This window comes from Topomyia yanbarensis, chromosome 1 (genome assembly GCF_030247195.1).
Source record: "Topomyia yanbarensis strain Yona2022 chromosome 1, ASM3024719v1, whole genome shotgun sequence".
Lineage (NCBI taxonomy): Eukaryota > Metazoa > Arthropoda > Insecta > Diptera > Culicidae > Topomyia > Topomyia yanbarensis.
Window position 1 is genome coordinate 76,516,536 of NC_080670.1, and position 6,296 is coordinate 76,522,831.

The window sequence follows — 6,296 nt, forward strand, 5'->3', positions numbered from 1 at the left end:
TATTTTTTTCACCTTTGTAAGAATGGTGGGACTCAAAATGTGTGTTTGGGCAACACTGTTTTGTTTATTTTTGCTTGAGTTCCTGGCGACGCGGCAAATGAAGTGGTGAGTCGCGGTACAAAGTTCATTGGTTATGTAAACAAACTAAAGTGAACTTCTCGGTGGAGAACATTGCATGATAATGTTTAACCTCACTTTTTTGACAGTCCAGAAAGATTGTTTACATGGTCTTGGAATTTTTGTTGATTCGATCATAGTATGAGAAACTTGGTTTGGTTCGCTGCCAAATATTAACACTTTCCAAACAAGGTCGCTCAGCTGTAATTTTTTATTTGATGCCGGCATCATACATTGTTCCGTTAAATTTAACATTTTTACTTTTCTTGTACATGATTCATTGAAGAAGTAAGGAATTTCTAGCCAAACATTTGAAAAAGGCCTACTGCCAAATGCAAACAAATCGAATTTTCATGTTCTCTATTAAAATCACGGAAATTCTACGAGAAGTTGAACCGCTCGCGCAGGGGCCACGTACCACAGGCCGACATGTGCAGAGATACAAACGGGAATCTTCTCACGGACCTGTGTGAGGTGATCCAGAAGTGGCGGCAGCACTACGAAGAACACCTGAACGGCGATGCAGCAGACGACGAGGATGGCACGGTAACGCACCTGGGAGCACGCACGGAAGACATTACACTACCGGCTCCGGATCTCCAAGAAATCCAGGAGGAGATTAGCCGGCTCAAAAATAATAAAGCCGCTGGGGTTGACCAAATACCAAGCGAGCTACTAAAACACGGTGGCGAGCCACTGGCTAAAGCGCTGCACTGGGTGATTACTAAGATTTGGGAGGAGGAGATTTTACCGGAGGAGTGGATGGAAGGTGTCGTGTGTCCTATCTACAAAAAGGGCGACAAGCTGGATTGCTGTAATTACCGAGCAATCACCCTGCTGAACGCCGCCTACAAGGTACTCTCCCAAATACTATGCCGTCGACTATCACCAATTGCAAGGGAGTTCGTGGGGCAGTACCAGGCGGGTTTCATGAGCGAACGATCTACCACGGACCAGGTGTTCGCTCTTCGTCAAGTACTGCAGAAATGCCGCGAGTACAATGTGCCCACACATCATTTGTTCATCGACTTCAAAGCCGCATACGACACTATCGATCGAGATCAGCTATGGCAGATTATGCACGAGTACGGATTCCCGGACAAACTGACGCGATTAGTGAAGGCGACGATGGATCGGGTGATGTGCGTAGTACGTGTCTCAGGGACGCTCTCGAGTCCCTTCGAATCACGCAGAGGGTTACGGCAAGGTGATGGTCTCTCGTGTCTGTTATTCAACATCGCGCTGGAAGGTGTAATAAGAAGAGCAGGGATCGACACGAGTGGTACGATTTTCACAAAGTCCGTTCAGCTACTTGGCTTCGCCGATGACGTTGATATTATTGCATGAAACTTTGAGAAGATGGACGAAGCCTACATCAGACTGAAAAGAGAAGCCAAGCGCGTCGGACTTGCCATCAACACGTCGAAGACAAAGTACATGATAGGAAGAGGTTCACGAGTAGAGAATGAGAACCGCCCGCTTCGAGTTTGCATCGGTGGCGACGAAATCGAGGTGGTTGAAGAGTTCGTGTACTTGGGCTCACTGGTGACCGCCGACAATGATACCAGCAGAGAGATTCGTAGACGCATCGTGGCAGGAAATCGTGCTTACTTTGGCCTCCGCAAGACACTTCGGTCGAACAGAGTTCGCCGTCGTACGAAGTTGACCATCTACAAGACGCTGATTAGACCGGTAGTTCTCTACGGGCACGAGACCTGGACCATGCTCGTGGAGGACCAACGCGCACTTGGTGTCTTCGAACGGAAAGTGCTGCGTACCATCTACGGTGGAGTGCAGATGGAAGACGGCACATGGAGACGGCGAATGAACCATGAGTTGCATCAGCTGTTGGGGGAGCCGCCCATCTGTCATACCACGAAAATCGGACGACTACGGTGGGCCGGGCACGTAGCCAGAATGTCGGACAATAGCCCGGTGAAAACGGTTCTCAATTGCAATCCGACCGGTACAAGAAGACGTGGTGCGCAGCGAGCACGATGGATCGACCAGGTGGAAGACAATTTGCGGACCCTTCGCAAACTGCGTGGCTGGCGACGGGCGGCCATGGACCGAGTGGAATGGAGGAATCTTTTGTATACGGCACAGGCCATTTCGGCCTTAATCTGTTAATAAAAAAAAAATTAAAATCCTGGGACAGAACCTGTGCATAGATGTTTTCTTTTTCTTTTTTTCTGTTCATTTTATCTATTGTCTCTCATAGCCACTCTTTCTTCCTAACATATTTTAAATGGACTGGCTACATTTGACAGTTCCCTCTGACAGCATTTGACGGTTCCCTTTGGCTGAATTTGACAGCTACCCCGGGCTGCAATTGACATTAGGTTTTTCGTATCCACACTCCCGTCCCAGTTAAAAACTATCTATCTGGCCATGTACATAAACATAACGCAACAATGGATTATGAAGAATTTTGATAATGATTTTATAACAAATTATAAAAGGGCCCGGCTGATATAAAAGTCCTAACTTGCAATACACTTATTATAAAATGATTATAAAGGATTATTGTAACTGATTCCAAAAGGATTATAAAGGCAGTGAAATACGTACTCAATGAATTAAGGGGAGTGTCTGATGTAAACGATATGCACAATTAAACTAAATAAAACAGTATTATTTTAATGAATTCGACTCAAACTTCTTTTGCCTTTTTCTCGAGGTTTACGTTTGGTAGTTAGACCCTTTTCAAATGTTTCAAATGTTTGGGTAGAATTTAGATTATTTTATCGTTGTTGCGATCAATTTCATTTGGTTTGTTTTGTTCACAATGTTAGTCGCAGAGCATTTTGGTGATCTATGGCAATTGATGACCTTTACACCCCATACTAGGTCCGCTCCTGTTGCAGCTGTTTCGACCCGTCCGGCACCGAGCCAACCGATGGTCCAGCCTGCGCCGCACTCGTCTGTCGCTATGTCTATGACAGGGACTTGGATTAAAGGCTAAAATGTCAGCTACGGCTGGTGGTGTTACTGCAATCGGTTTGCCTTCGGCCACGTTGGACATTCGGCTAACGGGAATATTCAGCGATTCCGATTCGAAGGAAGCAGCACCAGTAGTAGACTGCTTCGGTTCAGCAATACGCTCCGGTATCCGGCGAAGCTAACACTCCGGCAGGACGAAGGTTTCAACGAGGGACTCAGGTATAAGTAGCAGAGTCCTTGCACTTACAGCTTGTCGAGTGAACAATTTCGACGAAACTACTGCCGCTCTCGCCAAGTTTGAATACCGTGCGACATCAGCGGTACAGTGCCAGGAATAGTCGAGAAGAGTGCCAGGACTGACATGCCGAGAGCTACAAGATTAAATAGCAGGGCGTTTTTAAAGTGACCATAGTATAACCTAGAGGCTTTTGGGCAGATGATTTATTCAGGCTGCCGAAGTGAATCCACACATATCATCACCTACAGAGGCAAGCAATATTGAAACGCAGCGAAATTCCTCACAATGAATTGATCTCGTCAGATGAAATTCCAGGAAATACAATTTTCATAGCATAATTTATCCGACCGAAATTGTAGTCCTCAGTCGAGAGAGACTGATAGAGTAGCAGCAGTTAGGAATTTTCATTGGAAAGCTAGCAGCGGTTTCGCGTATCCTGCGCTAAGTAGAGAGCGTTAAGACAGATCTCTGAAGCATGCCTAATTATTTCCTACCAATTTGAACAAGACAACAGTTGAAAGATACCTTGATTGCGGTGCCAAAATGATGGCAACTCGGGATATAATATAAATTTACATATAATTTCTCCTCCCTGATATTCTTCCAGAATGTATAATGCTCTGCATTCTTATCACTCCTATCAAATCTTTCTTACTCCTTATCGTCAGTGCAGAGCACTGTTTTGCATGTGCCGGCTAAATCAACGACAATGTGATCATCGACGAAACTTTTGCTGTAATGGAACTTGAATAAATAATTGTTCCATTCGAAAGCGATAACCTTGTTGTCCTCATGTTTGCAGCCATCATACGCTAGCAGGCATTCTGACCAATGGAAACGTTCTTCGATATGGGCATTGAACGAACAAAATCATTTCAACAACTTATCATCAACCGAATTCGTTACCTATACAGTTCAGGTAAACTTCACCACCTAAAATGAGTAATCAATCGGATCATCTTGTTAGGACTTAACCCACGAGCAAACAAACAAATGTGTACAAATCCTTATCCATCATCCAGAAAGCAATCGTTTTATAGCCCAATACTTGATCTTGCGATTCAGCATATGTCACCGGGTATTACATCCAGCGCCGATTGGTCAATGTATGAACAAAGAGCATCGAAAGTATTCAAGTAATGTAAATTTTAAAAGTCCATGTAAACAAGTCTTAGGTAAACAAGCACACTGAACTGTCAGAAAAGTGAGGTTATACATTTTCATACAATGCTCTATGTTTTTGACAGCTATATGAATGAATCATTTCAGCATCAGTGATGCCAGGTCCATTTAAACAATAGCCTGCAGTAAATAGTATATATATATATATATATATATATATATATATATATATATATATATATATATATATATATATATATATATATATATATATATATATATATATATATATATATATATATATATATATATATATATATATATATATATATATATATATATATATATATATATATATATATATATATATATATATATATATATATATATATATATATATATATATATATATATATATATATATATATCGTACGAAGTTGACCATCTACAAGACGCTGATTAGACCGGTAGTTCTCTACGGGCACGAGACCTGGACCATGCTCGTGGAGGACCAACGCGCACTTGGTGTCTTCGAACGGAAAGTGCTGCGTACCATCTACGGTGGAGTGCAGATGGAAGACGGCACATGGAGACGGCGAATGAACCATGAGTTGCATCAGCTGTTGGGGGAGCCGCCCATCTGTCATACCACGAAAATCGGACGACTACGGTGGGCCGGGCACGTAGCCAGAATGTCGGACAATAGCCCGGTGAAAACGGTTCTCAATTGCAATCCGACCGGTACAAGAAGACGTGGTGCGCAGCGAGCACGATGGATCGACCAGGTGGAAGACAATTTGCGGACCCTTCGCAAACTGCGTGGCTGGCGACGGGCGGCCATGGACCGAGTGGAATGGAGGAATCTTTTGTATACGGCACAGGCCATTTCGGCCTTAATCTGTTAATAAAAAAAAAATTAAAATCCTGGGACAGAACCTGTGCATAGATGTTTTCTTTTTCTTTTTTTCTGTTCATTTTATCTATTGTCTCTCATAGCCACTCTTTCTTCCTAACATATTTTAAATGGACTGGCTACATTTGACAGTTCCCTCTGACAGCATTTGACGGTTCCCTTTGGCTGAATTTGACAGCTACCCCGGGCTGCAATTGACATTAGGTTTTTCGTATCCACACTCCCGTCCCAGTTAAAAACTATCTATCTGGCCATGTACATAAACATAACGCAACAATGGATTATGAAGAATTTTGATAATGATTTTATAACAAATTATAAAAAGGCCCGGCTGATATAAAAGTCCTAACTTGCAATACACTTATTATAAAATGATTATAAAGGATTATTGTAACTGATTCCAAAAGGATTATAAAGGCAGTGAAATACGTACTCAATGAATTAAGGGGAGTGTCTGATGTAAACGATATGCACAATTAAACTAAATAAAACAGTATTATTTTAATGAATTCGACTCAAACTTCTTTTGCCTTTTTCTCGAGGTTTACGTTTGGTAGTTAGACCCTTTTCAAATGTTTCAAATGTTTGGGTAGAATTTAGATTATTTTATCGTTGTTGCGATCAATTTCATTTGGTTTGTTTTGTTCACAATGTTAGTCGCAGAGCATTTTGGTGATCTATGGCAATTGATGACCTTTACACCCCATACTAGGTCCGCTCCTGTTGCAGCTGTTTCGACCCGTCCGGCACCGAGCCAACCGATGGTCCAGCCTGCGCCGCACTCGTCTGTCGCTATGTCTATGACAGGGACTTGGATTAAAGGCTAAAATGTCAGCTACGGCTGGTGGTGTTACTGCAATCGGTTTGCCTTCGGCCACGTTGGACATTCGGCTAACGGGAATATTCAGCGATTCCGATTCGAAGGAAGCAGCACCAGTAGTAGACTGCTTCGGTTCAGCAATA